General features: G+C 36.3%; 1 protein-coding gene across 1 annotated transcript in view; it reads left to right on the top strand.

Moving 5' to 3' along the window:
* LOC106598434 (ras-related protein Rab-38-like) overlaps positions 1 to 20,828 on the top strand; it is a 78,952-nt gene that overhangs the window by 57,010 nt on the left and 1,114 nt on the right. The gene's annotated exons all lie outside the window — the stretch shown is intronic.

Genomic DNA, 20,828 nt, shown 5'->3' with positions numbered 1-20,828 from the left:
TAGAGTGATGTAGAGAATTATATAGAGTGGTGTATAGTGATATAGAGTGGTGTAGAGAGTTATATAGAGTGGTGTATAGTGATATAGAGTGCTGTAGAGAGTTATATAGAGTGGTGTATAGAGTGATGTGAGAGAATTATATTGAGTGGTGTATAGTGATATAGAGTGATGTAGAGAGTTATATAGAGTGGTGTATAGTGATATAGAGTGCTGTAGAGAGTTATATAGAGTGGTGTATAGAGTGATGTAGAGAATTATATTGAGTGGTGTATAGTGATATAGAGTGATGTAGAGAGTTATATAGAGTGGTGTATAGTGATATAGAGTGATGTAGAGAGTTATATAGAGTGGTGTATAGTGATGTAGAGAGTTATATAGAGTGGTGTATAGAGTGATGTAGAGAATTATATTGAGTGGTGTATAGTGATATAGAGTGATGTAGAGAGTTATATAGAGTGGTGTATAGTGATATAGAGTGGTGTTGAGAGTTATATAGAGTGGTGTATAGTGATATGGAGTGGTGTAGAGAGTTATATAGAGTGGTGTATAGTGATATAGAGTGCTGTAGAGAGTTATATAGAGTGGTGTATAGAGTGATGTAGAGAGTTATATAGAGTGGTGTATAGTGATATAGAGTGGTGTAGAGAGTTATATAGAGTGGTGTATAGTGATATAGAGTGGTGTTGAGAGTTATATAGAGTGGTGTATAGAGTGATGTAGAGAGTTATATAGAGTGGTGTATAGTGATATAGAGTGGTGTAGAGAGTTATATAGAGTGGTGTATAGTGATATAGAGTGGTGTTGAGAGTTATATAGAGTGGTGTATAGTGATATGGAGTGGTGTTGAGAGTTATATAGAGTGGTGTATAGTGATATGGAGTGGTGTAGAGAGTTATATAGAGTCGTGTATAGTGATATAGAGTGCTGTAGAGAGTTATATAGAGTGGTGTATAGAGTGATGTAGAGAGTTATATAGAGTGGTGTATAGTGATATAGAGTGATGTAGAGAGTTATATAGAGTGGTGTATAGTGATATAGAGTGGTGTAGAGAGTTATATAGAGTGGTGTATAGTGATATAGAGTGCTGTAGAGAGTTATATAGAGTGGTGTATAGAGTGATGTAGAGAATTATATAGAGTGGTGTATAGTGATATAGAGTGGTGTAGAGAGTTATATAGAGTGGTGTATAGTGATATAGAGTGCTGTAGAGAGTTATATAGAGTGGTGTATAGAGTGATGTAGAGAATTATATTGAGTGGTGTATAGTGATATAGAGTGATGTAGAGAGTTATATAGAGTGGTGTATAGTGATATAGAGTGCTGTAGAGAGTTATATAGAGTGGTGTATAGAGTGATGTGAGAATTATATTGAGTGGTGTATAGTGATATAGAGTGATGTAGAGAGTTATATAGAGTGGTGTATAGTGATATAGAGTGATGTAGAGAGTTATATAGAGTGGTGTATAGTGATGTAGAGAGTTATATAGAGTGGTGTATAGTGATATAGAGTGCTGTAGAGAGTTATATAGAGTGGTGTATAGTGATGTAGAGAATTAAATAGAGTGGTGTATAGTGATGTAGAGAGTTATATAGAGTGGTGTATAGTGATATAGAGTGATGTAGAGAGTTATATAGAGTGGTGTATAGTGATATAGAGTGATGTAGAGAGTTATATAGAGTGGTGTATAGTGATATAGAGTGGTGTAGAGAGTTATATAGAGTGGTGTTGAGAGTTATATAGAGTAGTGTATAGTGATATGGAGTGGTGTTGAGAGTTATATAGAGTGGTGTATAGTGATATGGAGTGGTGTAGAGAGTTATATAGAGTGGTGTATAGTGATATAGAGTGCTGTAGAGAGTTATATAGAGTGGTGTATAGAGTGATGTGAGAGTTATATAGAGTGGTGTATAGTGATATAGAGTGATGTAGAGAGTTATATAGAGTGGTGTATAGTGATATAGAGTGATGTAGGGAGTTATATAGAGTGGTGTATAGTGATATAGAGTGATGTAGAGAGTTATATAGAGTGGTGTATAGTGATATAGAGTGGTGTAGAGAGTTATATAGAGTGGTGTATAGTGATATAGAGTGGTGTAGAGAGTTATATTAGAGTGGTATATAGTGATATAGAGTGCTGTAGAGAGTTATATAGAGTGGTGTATAGTGATGTAGAGAGTTATATAGGGTGGTGTATAGTGATGTAGAGAGTTATATAGAGTGGTGTATAGTGATATAGAGTGATGTAGAGAGTTATATAGAGTGGTGTATAGTGATATAGAGTGGTGTAGAGAGTTATATAGAGTGGTGTATAGTGCTTTAGAGAGTTATATAGAGTGGTGTATAGAGTGATGTAGAGAGTTATATAGAGTGGTGTATAGTGATATAGAGTGGTGTAGAGAGTTATATAGAGTGGTGTATAGTGATATAGAGTGATGTAGAGAGTTATATAGAGTGGTGTATAGTGATATGGAGTGGTGTAGAGAGTTATATAGAGTCGTGTATAGTGATATAGAGTGCTGTAGAGAGTTATATAGAGTGGTGTATAGAGTGATGTAGAGAGTTATATAGAGTGGTGTATAGTGATATAGAGTGATGTAGAGAGTTATATAGAGTGGTGTATAGTGATATAGAGTGATGTAGAGAGTTATATAGAGTGGTGTATAGTGATATAGAGTGGTGTAGAGAGTTATATAGAGTGGTGTATAGTGATATAGAGTGCTGTAGAGAGTTATATAGAGTGGTGTATAGAGTGATGTAGAGAATTATATTGAGTGGTGTATAGTGATATAGAGTGATGTAGAGAGTTATATAGAGTGGTGTATAGTGATATAGAGTGATGTAGAGAGTTATATAGAGTGGTGTATAGTGATGTAGAGAGTTATATAGAGTGGTGTATAGAGTGATGTAGAGAATTATATTGAGTGGTGTATAGTGATATAGAGTGATGTAGAGAGTTATATAGAGTGGTGTATAGTGATATAGAGTGGTGTTGAGAGTTATATAGAGTGGTGTATAGTGATATGGAGTGGTGTAGAGAGTTATATAGAGTCGTGTATAGTGATATAGAGTGCTGTAGAGAGTTATATAGAGTGGTGTATAGAGTGATGTAGAGAGTTATATAGAGTGGTGTATAGTGATATAGAGTGGTGTAGAGAGTTATATAGAAGTGGTGTATAGTGATATAGAGTGGTGTTGAGAGTTATATAGAGTGGTGTATAGAGTGATGTAGAGAGTTATATAGAGTGGTGTATAGTGATATAGAGTGGTGTAGAGAGTTATATAGAGTGGTGTATAGTGATATAGAGTGGTGTTGAGAGTTATATAGAGTGGTGTATAGTGATATGGAGTGGTGTTGAGAGTTATATAGAGTGGTGTATAGTGATATGGAGTGGTGTAGAGAGTTATATAGAGTCGTGTATAGTGATATAGAAGGCTGTAGAGAGTTATATAGAGTGGTGTATAGAGTGATGTAGAGAGTTATATAGAGTGGTGTATAGTGATATAGAGTGATGTAGAGAGTTATATAGAGTGGTGTATAGTGATATAGAGTGGTGTAGAGAGTTATATAGAGTGGTGTATAGTGATATAGAGTGCTGTAGAGAGTTATATAGAGTGGTGTATAGAGTGATGTAGAGAATTATATAGAGTGGTGTATAGTGATATAGAGTGGTGTAGAGAGTTATATAGAGTGGTGTATAGTGATATAGAGTGCTGTAGAGAGTTATATAGAGTGGTGTATAGAGTGATGTAGAGAAATTATATTGAGTGGTGTATAGTGATATAGAGTGATGTAGAGAGTTATATAGAGTGGTGTATAGTGATATAGAGTGCTGTAGAGAGTTATATAGAGTGGTGTATAGAGTGATGTAGAGAATTATATTGAGTGGTGTATAGTGATATAGAGTGATGTAGAGAGTTATATAGAGTGGTGTATAGTGATATAGAGTGATGTAGAGAGTTATATAGAGTGGTGTATAGTGATGTAGAGAGTTATATAGAGTGGTGTATAGTGATATAGAGTGCTGTAGAGAGTTATATAGAGTGGTGTATAGTGATGTAGAGAATTAAATAGAGTGGTGTATAGTGATGTAGAGAGTTATATAGAGTGGTGTATAGTGATATAGAGTGATGTAGAGAGTTATATAGAGTGGTGTATAGTGATATAGAGTGATGTAGAGAGTTATATAGAGTGGTGTATAGTGATATAGAGTGGTGTAGAGAGTTATATAGAGTGGTGTTGAGAGTTATATAGAGTGGTGTATAGTGATATGGAGTGGTGTTGAGAGTTATATAGAGTGGTGTATAGTGATATGGAGTGGTGTAGAGAGTTATATAGAGTCGTGTATAGTGATATAGAGTGCTGTAGAGAGTTATATAGAGTGGTGTATAGAGTGATGTGAGAGTTATATAGAGTGGTGTATAGTGATATAGAGTGATGTGAGAGTTATATAGAGTGGTGTATAGTGATATAGAGTGATGTAGGGAGTTATATAGAGTGGTGTATAGTCATATAGAGTGATGTAGAGAGTTATATAGAGTGGTGTATAGTGATATAGAGTGGTGTAGAGAGTTATATAGAGTGGTGTATAGTGATATAGAGTGGTGTAGAGAGTTATATTAGAGTGGTATATAGTGATATAGAGTGCTGTAGAGAGTTATATAGAGTGGTGTATAGTGATGTAGAGAGTTATATAGGGTGGTGTATAGTGATGTGAGAGTTATATAGAGTGGTGTATAGTGATATAGAGTGATGTAGAGAGTTATATAGAGTGGTGTATAGTGATATAGAGTGGTGTAGAGAGTTATATAGAGTGGTGTATAGTGCTTTAGAGAGTTATATAGAGTGGTGTATAGAGTGATGTAGAGAGTTATATAGAGTGGTGTATAGTGATATAGAGTGGTGTAGAGAGTTATATAGAGTGGTGTATAGTGACATAGAGTGATGTAGAGAGTTATATAGAGTGGTGTATAGTGATATGGAGTGGTGTAGAGAGTTATATAGAGTCGTGTATAGTGATATAGAGTGCTGTAGAGAGTTATATAGAGTGGTGTATAGAGTGATGTGAGAGTTATATAGAGTGGTGTATAGTGATATAGAGTGATGTAGAGAGTTATATAGAGTGGTGTATAGTGATATAGAGTGATGTAGAGAGTTATATAGAGTGGTGTATAGTGATATAGAGTGGTGTAGAGAGTTATATAGAGTGGTGTATAGTGATATAGAGTGGTGTTGAGAGTTATATAGAGTGGTGTATAGTGATATGGAGTGGTGTTGAGAGTTATATAGAGTGGTGTATAGTGATATGGAGTGGTGTAGAGAGTTATATAGAGTCATGTATAGTGATATAGAGTGCTGTAGAGAGTTATATAGAGTGGTGTATAGAGTGATGTAGAGAGTTATATAGAGTGGTGTATAGTGATATAGAGTGATGTAGAGAGTTATATAGAGTGGTGTATAGTGATATAGAGTGATGTAGGGAGTTATATAGAGTGGTGTATAGTCATATAGAGTGATGTAGAGAGTTATATAGAGTGGTGTATAGTGATATAGAGTGGTGTAGAGAGTTATATAGAGTGGTGTATAGTGATATAGAGTGGTGTAGAGAGTTATATTAGAGTGGTATATAGTGATATAGAGTGCTGTAGAGAGTTATATAGAGTGGTGTATAGTGATGTAGAGAGTTATATAGGGTGGTGTATAGTGATGTAGAGAGTTATATAGAGTGGTGTATAGTGATATAGAGTGATGTAGAGAGTTATATAGAGTGGTGTATAGTGATATAGAGTGGTGTAGAGAGTTATATAGAGTGGTGTATAGTGCTTTAGAGAGTTATATAGAGTGGTGTATAGAGTGATGTAGAGAGTTATATAGAGTGGTGTATAGTGATATAGAGTGGTGTAGAGAGTTATATAGAGTGGTGTATAGTGATATAGAGTGATGTAGAGAGTTATATAGAGTGGTGTATAGTGATATGGAGTGGTGTAGAGAGTTATATAGAGTCGTGTATAGTGATATAGAGTGCTGTAGAGAGTTATATAGAGTGGTGTATAGAGTGATGTAGAGAGTTATATAGAGTGGTGTATAGTGATATAGAGTGATGTAGAGAGTTATATAGAGTGGTGTATAGTGATATAGAGTGATGTAGAGAGTTATATAGAGTGGTGTATAGTGATATAGAGTGGTGTAGAGAGTTATATAGAGTGGTGTATAGTGATATAGAGTGCTGTAGAGAGTTATATAGAGTGGTGTATAGAGTGATGTAGAGAATTATATAGAGTGGTGTATAGTGATATAGAGTAATGTAGAGAGTTATATAGAGTGGTGTATAGTGATATAGAGTGATGTAGAGAGTTATATAGAGTGGTGTATAGTGATATAGAGTGGTGTAGAGAGTTATATAGAGTGGTGTATAGTGATATAGAGTGATGTAGAGAGTTATATAGAGTGGTGTATAGTGATATAGAGTGGTGTAGAGAGTTATATAGAGTGGTGTATAGTGATATAGAGTGCTGTAGAGAGTTATATAGAGTGGTGTATAGAGTGATGTAGAGAATTATATAGAGTGGTGTATAGTGATATAGAGTGATGTAGAGAGTTATATAGAGTGGTGTATAGTGATATAGAGTGATGTAGAGAGTTATATAGATTGGTGTATAGTGATGTAGAGAGTTATATAGAGTGGTGTATAGTGATATAGAGTGCTGTAGAGAGTTGTATAGAGTGGTGTATAGTGATGTAGAGAGTTATATAGAGTGATGTATAGTGATATAGAGTGATGTAGAGAGTTATATAGAGTGGTGTATAGTGATATAGAGTGATGTAGAGAGTTATATAGAGTGGTGTATAGTGATATAGAGTGATGTAGAGAGTTATATAGAGTGGTGTATAGTGATGTAGAGAGTTATATAGAGTGGTGTATAGTGATATAGGGTGGGGTATAGAGTGATGTAGAGAGTTATATAGAGTGCTGTATAGTGATATAGAGTGGTGTAGAGAGTTATATAGAGTGGTGTATAGTGATATAGAGTGATGTAGAGAGTTATATAGAGTGGTGTATAGAGTGATGTAGAGAGTTATATAGAGTGGTGTATAGTGATATAGAGTGGTGTAGAGAGTTATATAGAGTGGTGTATCGTGATATAGAGTGATGTAGAGAGTTATATAGAGTGGTGTATAGTGATATAGAGTGGTGTAGAGAGTTATATAGAGTGGTGTATAGTGATATAGAGTGGTGTTGAGAGTTATATTAGAGTGGTATATAGTGATATAGAGTGCTGTAGAGAGTTATATAGAGTGGTGTATAGTGATATAGAGTGGTGTAGAGTTATATTAGAGTGGTGTATAGTGATATAGAGTGCTGTAAAGAGTTATATAGAGTGGTGTATAGTGATATAGAGTGGTGTATTGAGTGATATAGAGAGTTATATAGAGTGGTGTATAGTGATATAGAGTGATGTAGAGTTATATAGAGTGGTGTACAGTGATATAGAGTGATGTAGAGAGTTATATAGAGTGGTGTATAGTGATATAGAGTGGTGTAGAGAGTTATATAGAGTGTTGTATAGTGATATAGAGTGCTGGAGAGTTATATAGGGTGGTGTATAGAGTGATGTAGAGAGTTATATAGAGTGCTGTATAGTGATATAGAGTGGTGTAGAGAGTTATATAGAGTGGTGTATAGTGATATAGAGTGATGTAGAGAGTTATATAGAGTGGTGTATAGAGTGATGTAGAGAGTTATATAGAGTGGTGTATAGTGATATAGAGTGGTGTAGAGAGTTATATAGAGTGGTGTATAGTGATATAGAGTGATGTAGAGAGTTATATAGAGTGGTGTATAGTGATATAGAGTGGTGTAGAGAGTTATATAGAGTGGTGTATAGTGATATAGAGTGGTGTTGAGAGTTATATTAGAGTGGTATATAGTGATATAGAGTGCTGTAGAGAGTTATATAGAGTGGTGTATAGTGATATAGAGTGGTGTAGAGTTATATTAGAGTGGTGTATAGTGATATAGAGTGCTGTAAAGAGTTATATAGAGTGGTGTATAGTGATATAGAGTGGTGTATTGAGTGATATAGAGAGTTATATAGAGTGGTGTATAGTGATATAGAGTGATGTAGAGTTATATAGAGTGGTGTACAGTGATATAGAGTGATGTAGAGAGTTATATAGAGTGGTGTATAGTGATATAGAGTGGTGTAGAGAGTTATATAGAGTGGTGTATAGTGATATAGAGTGCTGTAGAGAGTTATATAGAGTGGTGTATAGTGATGTAGAGAGTTATATAGAGTGGTGTATAGTGATATAGAGTGGTGTAGAGAGTTATATAGAGTGGTGTATAGTGCTTTAGAGAGTTATATAGAGTGGTGTATAGAGTGATGTAGAGAGTTATATAGAGTGGTGTATAGTGATATAGAGTGGTGTAGAGAGTTATATAGAGTGGTGTATAGTGATATAGAGTGCTGTAGAGAGTTATATAGAGTGGTGTATAGTGATATAGAGTGGTGTTGAGATTTATATAGAGTGGTGTATAGTGATATAGAGTGGTGTTGAGAGTTATATAGAGTGGTGTATAGTGATATAGAGTGCTGTAGAGAGTTATATAGAGTGGTGTATAGAGTGATGTAGAGAGTTATATAGAGTGGTGTATAGTGATATAGAGTGGTGTAGAGAGTTATATAGAGTGGTGTATAGTGATATAGAGTGATGTAGAGAGTTATATAGAGTGGTGTATAGAGTGATGTAGAGAGTTATATAGAGTGGTGTATAGTGATATAGAGTGGTGTAGAGAGTTATATAGAGTGGTGTATAGTGATATAGAGTGATGTAGAGAGTTATATAGAGTGGTGTATAGTGATATAGAGTGGTGTAGAGAGTTATATAGAGTGGTGTATAGTGATATAGAGAGTTATAGAGAGTGGTGTATAGCGATATAGAGTGATGTAGAGTTATATAGAGTGGTGTATAGTGATATAGAGTGATGTAGAGAGTTATATAGAGTGGTGTATAGTGATGTAGAGAATTATATAGAGTGGTGTATAGTGATGTAGAGTGATGTAGAGTTATATAGAGTGGTGTACAGTGATATAGAGTGATGTAGAGAGTTATATAGAGTGGTGTATAGTGATATAGAGTGGTGTAGAGAGTTATATAGAGTGGTGTATAGTGATATAGAGTGCTGTAGAGAGTTATATAGAGTGGTGTATAGTGATGTAGAGAGTTATATAGAGTGGTGTATAGTGATATAGAGTGATGTAGAGAGTTATATAGAGTGGTGTATAGTGATATAGAGTGGTGTAGAGAGTTATATAGAGTGGTGTATAGTGCTTTAGAGAGTTATATAGAGTGGTGTATAGATTGATGTAGAGAGTTATATAGAGTGGTGTATAGTGATATAGAGTGGTGTAGAGAGTTATATAGAGTGGTGTATAGTGATATAGAGTGCTGTAGAGAGTTATATAGAGTGGTGTATAGTGATATAGAGTGGTGTTGAGAGTTATATAGAGTGGTGTATAGTGATATAGAGTGGTGTTGAGAGTTATATAGAGTGGTGTATAGTGATATAGAGTGCTGTAGAGAGTTATATAGAGTGGTGTATAGAGTGATGTAGAGAGTTATATAGAGTGGTGTATAGTGATATAGAGTGTTGTAGAGAGTTATATAGAGTGGTGTATAGTGATATAGAGTGATGTAGAGAGTTATATAGAGTGGTGTATAGAGTGATGTAGAGAGTTCTATAGAGTGGTGTATAGTGATATAGAGTGGTGTAGAGAGTTATATAGAGTGGTGTATAGTGATATAGAGTGATGTAGAGAGTTATATAGAGTGGTGTATAGTGATATAGAGTGGTGTAGAGAGTTATATAGAGTGGTGTATAGTGATATAGAGAGTTATATAGAGTGGTGTATAGCGATATAGAGTGATGTAGAGAGTTATATAGAGTGGTGTATAGTGATATAGAGTGATGTAGAGAGTTATATAGAGTGGTGTATAGTGATGTAGAGAATTATATAGAGTGGTGTATAGTGATGTAGAGAGTTATATAGAGTGGTGTATAGTGATATAGAGTGATGTAGAGAGTTATATAGAGTGGTGTATAGTGATATAGAGTGGTGTTGAGAGTTATATAGAGTGGAATATAGTGATATGGAGTGGTGTAGAGAGTTATATAGAGTCGTGTATAGTGATATAGAGTGCTGTAGAGAGTTATATAGAGTGGTGTATAGAGTGATGTAGAGAGTTATATAGAGTGGTGTATAGTGATATAGAGTGATGTAGAGAGTTATATAGAGTGGTGTATAGTGATATAGAGTGATGTAGAGAGTTATATAGAGTGGTGTATAGTGCTATAGAGTGGTGTAGAGAGTTATATAGAGTGGTGTATAGTGATATAGAGTGCTGTAGAGAGTTATATAGAGTGGTGTATAGAGTGATGTAGAAAATTATATAGAGTGGTGTATAGTGATATAGAGTGATGTAGAGAGTTATATAGAGTGGTGTATAGTGATATAGAGTGATGTAGAGAGTTATATAGAGTGGTGTATAGTGATGTAGAGAGTTATATAGAGTGGTGTATAGTGATATAGAGTGCTGTAGAGAGTTATATAGAGTGGTGTATAGTGATGTAGAGAATTATATAGAGTGGTGTATAGTGATGTAGAGAGTTATATAGAGTGGTGTATAGTGATATAGAGTGATGTAGAGAGTTATATAGAGTGGTGTATAGTGATATAGAGTGATGTAGAGAGTTATATAGAGTGGTGTATAGTGATATAGAGTGGTGTAGAGAGTTATATAGAGTGGTGTATAGTGATATAGAGTGGTGTTGAGAGTTATATAGAGTGGTGTATAGTGATATGAGTGGTGTAGAGAGTTATATAGAGTCGTGTATAGTGATATAGAGTGCTGTAGAGAGTTATATAGAGTGGTGTATAGAGTGATGTAGAGAGTTATATAGAGTGGTGTATAGTGATATAGAGTGATGTAGAGAGTTATATAGAGTGGTGTATAGTGATATAGAGTGATGTAGAGAGTTATATAGAGTGGTGTATAGTGATATAGAGTGGTGTAGAGAGTTATATAGAGTGGTGTATAGTGATATAGAGTGCTGTAGAGAGTTATATAGAGTGGTGTATAGAGTGATGTAGAGAATTATATAGAGTGGTGTATAGTGATATAGAGTGATGTAGAGAGTTATATAGAGTGGTGTATAGTGATATAGAGTGATGTAGAGCGTTATATAGAGTGGTGTATAGTGATATAGAGTGGTGTATAGTGATATAGAGTGATGTAGAGAGTTATATAGAGTGGTGTATAGTGATATAGAGTGCTGTAGAGAGTTATATAGAGTGGTGTATAGTGATGTAGAGAATTATATAGAGTGGTGTATAGTGATGTAGAGAGTTATATAGAGTGGTGTATAGTGATATAGAGTGATGTAGAGAGTTATATAGAGTGGTGTATAGTGATATAGAGTGGTGTAGAGAGTTATATAGAGTGGTGTATAGTGATATAGAGTGGTGTTGAGAGTTATATAGAGTGGTGTATAGTGATATGGAGTGGTGTAGAGAGTTATATAGAGTCGTGTATAGTGATATAGAGTGCTGTAGAGAGTTGTATAGAGTGGTGTATATTGTGATGTAGAGAGTTATATAGAGTGGTGTATAGTGATATAGAGTAATGTAGAGAGTTATATAGAGTGGTGTATAGTGATATAGAGTGATGTAGAGAGTTATATAGAGTGGTGTATAGTGATATAGAGTGGTGTAGAGAGTTATATAGAGTGGTGTATAGTGATATAGAGTGCTGTAGAGAGTTATATAGAGTGGTGTATAGAGTGATGTAGAAAATTATATAGAGTGGTGTATAGTGATATAGAGTGATGTAGAGAGTTATATAGAGTGGTGTATAGTGATGTAGAGAGTTATATAGAGTGGTGTATAGTGATATAGAGTGCTGTAGAGAGTTATATAGAGTGGTGTATAGTGATGTAGAGAATTATATAGAGTGGTGTATAGTGATGTAGAGAGTTATATAGAGTGGTGTATAGTGATATAGAGTGATGTAGAGAGTTATATAGAGTGGTGTATAGTGATATAGAGTGGTGTAGAGAGTTATATAGAGTGGTGTATAGTGATATAGAGTGGTGTTGAGAGTTATATAGAGTGGTGTATAGTGATATGGAGTGGTGTAGAGAGTTATATAGAGTCGTGTATAGTGATATAGAGTGCTGTAGAGAGTTGTATAGAGTGGTGTATATTGTGATGTAGAGAGTTATATAGAGTGGTGTATAGTGATATAGAGTAATGTAGAGAGTTATATAGAGTGGTGTATAGTGATATAGAGTGATGTAGAGAGTTATATAGAGTGGTGTATAGTGATATAGAGTGGTGTAGAGAGTTATATAGAGTGGTGTATAGTGATATAGAGTGCTGTAGAGAGTTATATAGAGTGGTGTATAGAGTGATGTAGAAAATTATATAGAGTGGTGTATAGTGATATAGAGTGATGTAGAGAGTTATATAGAGTGGTGTATAGTGATGTAGAGAGTTATATAGAGTGGTGTATAGTGATATAGAGTGCTGTAGAGAGTTATATAGAGTGGTGTATAGTGATGTAGAGAATTATATAGAGTGGTGTATAGTGATGTAGAGAGTTATATAGAGTGGTGTATAGTGATATAGAGTGATGTAGAGAGTTATATAGAGTGGTGTATAGTGATATAGAGTGGTGTAGAGAGTTATATAGAGTGGTGTATAGTGATATAGAGTGGTGTTCAGAGTTATATAGAGTGGTGTATAGTGATATGGAGTGGTGTAGGGAGTTATATAGAGTCGTGTATAGTGATATAGAGTGCTGTAGAGAGTTATATAGAGTGGTGTATATTGTGATGTAGAGAGTTATATAGAGTGGTGTATAGTGATATAGAGTAATGTAGAGAGTTATATAGAGTGGTGTATAGTGATATAGAGTGATGTAGAGAGTTATATAGAGTGGTGTATAGTGATATAGAGTGGTGTAGAGAGTTATATAGAGTGGTGTATAGTGATATAGAGTGCTGTAGAGAGTTATATAGAGTGGTGTATAGAGTTATGTAGAAAATTATATAGAGTGGTGTATAGTGATATAGAGTGGTGTAGAGAGTTATATAGAGTGGTGTATAGTGATATAGAGTGCTGTAGAGAGTTATATAGAGTGGTGTATAGAGTGATGTAGAGAATTATATAGAGTGGTGTATAGTGATATAGAGTGATGTAGAGAGTTATATAGAGTGGTGTATAGTGATGTAGAGAGTTATATAGAGTGGTGTATAGTGATATAGAGTGCTGTAGAGAGTTATATAGAGTGGTGTATAGTGATGTAGAGAGTTATATAGAGTGGTGTATAGTGATATAGAGTGATGTAGAGAGTTATATAGAGTGGTGTATAGTGATATAGAGTGATGTAGAGAGTTATATAGAGTGGTGTATAGTGATATAGAGTGGTGTATAGAGTGATATAGAGAGTTATATAGAGTGATGTAGAGAGTTATATAGAGTGGTGTATAGTGATGTAGAGAGTTATATAGGGTGGTGTATAGTGATGTAGAGAGTTATATAGTGTGGTGTATAGTGATATAAAGTTATGTAGAGAGTTATATAGAGTGGTGTATAGTAATATAGAGTGGTGTAGAGCGTTATATAGAGTGGTGTATAGTGCTGTAGAGAGTTATATAGAGTGGTGTATAGAGTGATGTAGAGAGTTATATAGAGTGGTGTATAGTGATATAGAGTGGTGTAGAGAGTTATATAGAGTGGTGTATAGTGATATAGAGTGCTGTAGAGAGTTATATAGAGTGGTGTATAGTGATGTAGAGAGTTATATAGAGTGGTGTATAGTGATGTAGAGAGTTATATAGAGTGGTGTGTAGAGTAATGTAGAGAGTTATATAGAGTTGTGTATAGTGATATAGAGTGATGTAGAGAGTTATATAGAGTGGTGTATAGTGATATAGAGTGATGTAGAGAGTTATATAGAGTGGTGTATAGTGATATAGAGTGGTGTAGAGAGTTATATAGAGTGGTGTGTAGTGATATAGAGTGCTGTAGAGAGTTATATAGAGTGGTGTATAGAGTGATGTAGAAAATTATATAGAGTGGTGTATAGTGATATAGAGTGATGTAGAGAGTTATATAGAGTGGTGTATAGTGATATAGAGTGATGTAGAGAGTTATATAGAGTGGTGTATAGTGATGTAGAGAGTTATATAGAGTGGTGTATAGTGATATAGAGTGCTGTAGATAGTTATATAGAGTGGTCTATAGTGATGTAGATAATTATATAGAGTGGTGTATAGTGATGTAGAGAGTTATATAGAGTGGTGTATAGTGATATAGAGTGATGTAGAGAGTTATATAGAGTGGTGTATAGTGATATAGAGTGATGTAGAGAGTTATATAGAGTGGTGTATAGTGATATAGAGTGGTGTAGAGAGTTATATAGAGTGGTGTATAGTGATATAGAGTGGTGTTGAGAGTTATATAGAGTGGTGTATAGTGATATGGAGTGGTGTAGAGAGTTATATAGAGTCGTGTATAGTGATATAGAGTGCTGTAGATAGTTATATAGAGTGGTGTATAGAGTGATGTAGAGAGTTATATAGAGTGGTGTATAGTGATATAGAGTGATGTAGAGAGTTATATAGAGTGGTGTATAGTGATATAGAGTGATGTAGACAGTTATATAGAGTGGTGTATAGTGATATAGAGTGGTGTAGAGAGTTATATAGAGTGGTGTATAGTGATATAGAGTGCTGTAGAGAGTTATATAGAGTGGTGTATAGAGTGATGTAGAGAATTATATAGAGTGGTGTATAGTGATATAGAGTGATGTAGAGAGTTATATAGAGTGGTGTATAGTGATATAGAGTGATGTAGAGAGTTATATAGAGTTGTGTATAGTGATATAGAGTGGTGTATAGTGATATAGAGTGATGTAGAGAGTTATATAGAGTGGTGTATAGTTATATAGAGTGGTGTAGAGAGTTATATAGAGTGGTGTATAGTGATATAGAGTGCTGTAGAGAGTTATATAGAGTGGTGTATAGAGTGATGTAGAGAATTATATAGAGTGGTGTATAGTGATATAGAGTGATGTAGAGAGTTATATAGAGTGGTGTATAGTGATATAGAGTGATGTAGAGAGTTATATAGAGTGGTGTATAGTGATATAGAGAGTTATATAGAGTGGTGTATAGTGATATAGAGTGCTGTAGAGAGTTATATAGAGTGGTGTATAGTGATGTAGAGAGTTATATAGAGTGGTGTATAGTGATATAGAGTGATGTAGAGAGTTATATAGAGTGGTGTATAGTGATATAGAGTGGTGTATAGAGTGATATAGAGAGTTATATAGAGTGATGTAGAGAGTTATATAGAGTGGTGTATAGTGATATAGAGTGATGTAGAGAGTTATATAGAGTGGTGTATAGTGATATAGAGTGGTGTAGAGAGTTATATAGAGTGGTGTATAGTGATATAGAGTGCTGTAGAGTGTTATATAGAGTGGTGTATAGTGATGTAGAGAGTTATATAGGGTGGTGTATAGTGATGTAGAGAGTTATATAGAGTGGTGTATAGTGATATAGAGTGATGTAGAGAGTTATATAGAGTGGTGTATAGTAATATAGAGTGGTGTAGAGTGTTATATAGAGTGGTGTATAGTGCTGTAGAGAGTTATATAGAGTGGTGTATAGAGTGATGTAGAGAGTTATATAGAGTGGTGTATAGTGATATAGAGTGGTGTAGAGAGTTATATAGAGTGGTGTATAGTGATATAGAGTGCTGTAGAGAGTTATATAGAGTGGTGTATAGTGATGTAGAGAGTTATATAGAGTGGTGTATAGTGATGTAGAGAGTTATATAGAGTGGTGTATAGAGTGATGTAGAGAGTTATATTGAGTTGTGTATAGTGATATAGAGTGATGTAGAGAGTTATATAGAGTGGTGTATAGTGATATAGAGTGATGTAGAGAGTTATATAGAGTGGTGTATAGTGATATAGAGTGATGTAGAGAGTTATATAGAGTGGTGTATAGTGATATAGAGTGATGTAGAGAGTTATATAGAGTGGTGTATAGTGATATAGAGTGGTGTAGAGAGTTATATAGAGTGGTGTATAGTGATATAGAGTGCTGTAGAGAGTTTTATAGAGTGGTGTATAGTGATATAGAGTGGTGTAGAGAGTTATATTAGAGTGGTGTATAGTGATATAGAGTGCTGTAAAGAGTTATATAGAGTGGTGTATAGTGATGTAGAGAGTTATATAGGGTGGTGTATAGTGATGTAGAGAGTTATATAGAGTGGTGTATAGTGATATAGAGTGATGTAGAGAGTTATATAGAGTGGTGTATAGTGATGTAGAGAGTTATATAGAGTGGTGTATAGTGGTGTATAGTGATATAGAATGGTGTAGAGAGTTATATTAGAGTGGTGTATAGTGATATAGAGTGCTGTAGAGAGTTATATAGAGTGGTGTATAGAGTGATATAGAGAGTTATATAGAGTGATGTAGAGAGTTATATAGAGTGGTGTATAGTGATATAGAGTGATGTAGAGAGTTATATAGAGTGGTGTATAGTGATATAGAGTGGTGTAGAGAGTTGTATAGAGTGGTGTATAGTGATATAGAGTGCTGTAGAGAGTTATATAGAGTGGTGTATAGTGATGTAGAGAGTTATATAGGGTGGTGTATAGTGATGTAGAGAGTTATATAGAGTGGTGTATAGTGATATAGAGTGGTGTAGAGAGTTATATAGAGTGGTGTATAGTGCTGTAGAGAGTTATATAGAGTGGTGTATAGAGTGATGTAGAGAGTTATATAGAGTGGTGTATAGTGATATAAAGTGATGTAGAGAGTTATATAGAGTGGTGTATAGTGATATAGAGTGGTGTAGAGAGTGGCAGAGTGATGTAGAGTAATGTAGAGAGTGGCAGAGTGATATAGAGTGGTGTATGGAGTGATAGAGTGCTGTAGAGTGAGATAGAGTGGTATAGAGCGGGATGTAGAGAGAGAAAGTGCTGTTGAGAGTGCTGTGTATAGTGATATAGAATGGTGTTGAGAGTGGTATAGTGAGGGATGTAGAGAGTGGTATAGAGAGTGGTATAGAGGGTGATTAAGAGAGTGTTATAGATTGATGTGTGGAGTGCTATAGAGACTGATGTAAAGTGGTGTAGCGAGGGATGTAAAGAGTGATATATAGAGTGGTGTAGAGAGTGGTATAGAGAGTGGTGTATGGAGGGCTATAGACAGTGGTGTAGAGAGTGGTGTATGGAGTGCTATATGGAGAGAGTGGTGTATGGAGTGCTGTAGACAGTGGTGTAGAGAGTGGTGTATGGAGTGCTATAGACAGTGGTGTAGAGAGGGGTGTATGGAGTGCTGTGTAGAGTGGAGTATGGAGTGCTGTAGAGAGTGGTGTATGGAGTGGTGTAGGGAGTGGTGTAGAGAGTGGTGTATGGAGTGCTATAGACAGTGGTGTAGAGAGGGGTGTATGGAGTGCTGTGTAGAGTGGAGTATGGAGTGCTGTATGGAGTGGTGTATGGAGTGCTGTATGGAGTGGTGTAGAGAGTGGTGTAGAGAGTGGTGTATGGAGTGGTGTAGAGAGTGGTGTGCAGAACATTAAGACACCACCTTCCAGTGGTGTAGAGTTGTCACGTCCATCTCCCTGAAGACCTCATAACAACGTGTTTCTCTTCACGTCTTAGTGGAAACGCAAATTACAGATTTTCTCAGAAAGAGCTTTGACATGTGTGTGTGTGCTTTGAGATTTGTGTGTGCTTTGAGATTTGTGTGCGCTTTGAGATGTGTGTGCTTTGAGATGTGTGTGTGCTTTGAGATGTGTGTGTGCTTTGAGATGTGTGTGCTTTGAGATGTGTGTGTGTGGAGCTGTCATGTGCCTGCTATTAGATAAAGCCCCTCTCTGTTACATGAACCCATCCTGAATGGTGTTTTAGTTTTGTATGTCTGTATTATTTGTGGTGATATAAGCCTATTACAAGGGTCTATAAAGGATCTCTCTCTCTCTCTCTCTCTCTCTCTCTCTGTGTGTCTCTCTCTGTGTCTCTCTCGCTCTATCTCTCTCTGTCTTTCTCTCAATTCAACTTCAATTTAAGGGCTTTATTGGCATGGGAAACATACAGTGGGGAGAACAAGTATTTGATACACTGCCGATTTTGCAGGTTTTCCTACTTACAAAGTATGTAGAGGTCTGACATTTTTATCATAGGTACACTGCAACTGTGAGAGACAGAATCTAAAACAAAAATCCAGAAAATCACATTGTATGATTTTTAAGTAATTAATTTGCATTTTATTGCATGACATAAGTATTTGATCACCTACCAACCAGTAAGAATTCCGGCTCTCACAGACCTGTTAGTTTTTCTTTAAGAAGCCCTCCTGTTCTCCACTCATTACCTGTATTAACGGCACCTGTTTGAACTCGTTACCTGTATAGAAGACACCTGTCCACACACTCAATCAAACAGACTCCAACCTCTCCACAATGGCCAAGACCAGAAAGCTGTGTAAGGACATCAGGGATAAAATTGTAGACCTGCACAAGGCTGGGATGGGCTACAGGACAATAGGCAAGCAGCTTGGTGAGAAGGCAACAACTGTTGGCGCAATTATTAGAAAATGGAAGAAGTTCAAGATGACGGTCAATCACCCTCGGTCTGGGGCTCCATGCAAGATCTCACCTCGTGGGGCATCAATGATCATGAGGAAGGTGAGGGATCAGCCCAGAACTACACGGCAGGACCTGGTCAATGACCTGAAGAGAGCTGGGACCACAGTCTCAAAGAAAACCATTAGTTACACACTACGCCGTCATGGATTAAAATCCTGCAGCGCACGCAAGGTCCCCCTGCTCCAGCCAGCGCATGTCCAGGCCCGTCTGAAGTTTTCCAATGACCATCTGGATGATCCAGAGGAGGAATGGGAGAAGGTCATGTGGTCTGATGAGACAAAAATAGAGCTTTTTGGTCTAAACTCCACTCGCCGCTTTTGGAGGAAGAAGAAGGATGAGTACAACCCCAAGAACACCATCCCAACTGTGAAGCATGGAGGTGGAAACATCATTCTTTGGGGATGCTTTTCTGCAAAGGGGACAGGACGACTGCACCGTATTGAGGGGAGGATGGATGAGGCCATGTATCGCGAGATCTTGGCCAACACCTCCTTCCCTCAGTAAGAGCATTAAAGATGGGTCGTGGCTGGGTCTTCCAGCATGACAACGACCCAAAACACACAGCCAGGGCAACTAAGGAGTGGCTCCGTAAGAAGCATCTCAAGGTCCTGGAGTGGCCTAGCCAGTCTCCAGACCTGAACCCAATAGAAAATCTTTGAAGGGAGCTGAAAGTCTGTATTGCCCAGCGACAGCCCCGAAACCTGAAGGATCTGGAGAAGGTCTGTATGGAGGAGTGGGCCAAAATCCCTGCTGCAGTGTGTGCAAACCTGGTCAAGAACTACAGGAAACGTATGATCTCACTAATTGCAAACAAAGGTTTCTGTACCAAATATTAGGTCCTGCTTTTCTGATGTATGAAATACTTGTGTCATGCAATAAAATGCAAATGAATTTCTTAAAAATCATACAATGTGATTTTCTGGATTTTTGTTTTAGATTCCTTCTCTCACAGTTAAAGTGTACCTATGATAAAAATGTCAGACCTCTTCATGCTTTGTAAGTAGGAAAACCTGCAAAATTGGCAGTGTATCAAATACTTGTTCTCCCCACTGTATGTTAACATTGCCAAAGCAAGTGAAGTAGATAATAAACAAAAGTGAAATAAACAATACAAAATTAACAGTAAACATTACACTGTTTTTTCCTCTCTTTGTATCTGTCTCTCTCTCTCTCGCTCTATGTCTCTCTCTCTCTCTCTCTCTCTCTCTCTCTGTGTGGTAATGTAAGAGGTTATTAGGGAGGAAGTCTGCTGCAGACTACACTATGTCACATCCTGCTGAGCAAGCTGATAAAGGACCTCATGAAGATTCAATATTCAACTAATTAATTCTGCTGCTCAACTCACCCCATGGTCTGAGGAAGTGTGTGTGTGTGTGTGTGTGTGTGTGTGTGTGTGTGTGTGTGTGTGTCGCTGGCGAAGCAGCTGTTGGAGGTTTGAAATATTCTAAAATCCGACTGTAGACTTTTATCCCTGTCTTAATGTTCTCCCTCTCATTAGTGATCACTGGCCCTGTCCTCTCCTGGCTTCATTACAGAAACCACACCAAACTATTAACATGTGGATTTATGTTTTAGTCTCATCTAACTGTTGCAATAGGTAGAAGATGCAGATGTGTCACTGCACATCAACCCATGAGTGAATGTGTATGTGTTGTTGTGTGTCTGTGTGTGTTTGAGTTTGATTGATGGATACCAAGTTTTATTTCACAGCATCAAAATGTCACACTGACACTACTGAAGAGACATACACTCATAGTCACAACAATACACTCATAGTCACAACAATACACTCACAGCCACAACAATACACTCACAGCCACAACAATACACTCACAAACACAACAATACACTCACAGCCACAACAATACACCCAAGCCAATAATACAATACACTCATAGTCACACAATACACCACAGCCACAACAATACACTCACAGCCACAACAATACACTCACAGCCACAACAATACACTCACAAACACAACAATACACTCACAGCCACAACAATACACCCATAGCCTCAACAATACACTCATAGTCACAACAATACACTCATAGTCACAACAATACACTCACAGCCACAACAATACACTCACAG

The sequence above is a fragment of the Salmo salar genome, chromosome ssa09 (genome assembly GCF_905237065.1).
Source record: "Salmo salar chromosome ssa09, Ssal_v3.1, whole genome shotgun sequence".
Classification (NCBI taxonomy): Eukaryota; Metazoa; Chordata; class Actinopteri; order Salmoniformes; family Salmonidae; genus Salmo; species Salmo salar.
Note: the sequence above shows the minus strand (reverse complement) of the source record. Positions and strands in the feature narration are given on the sequence as shown.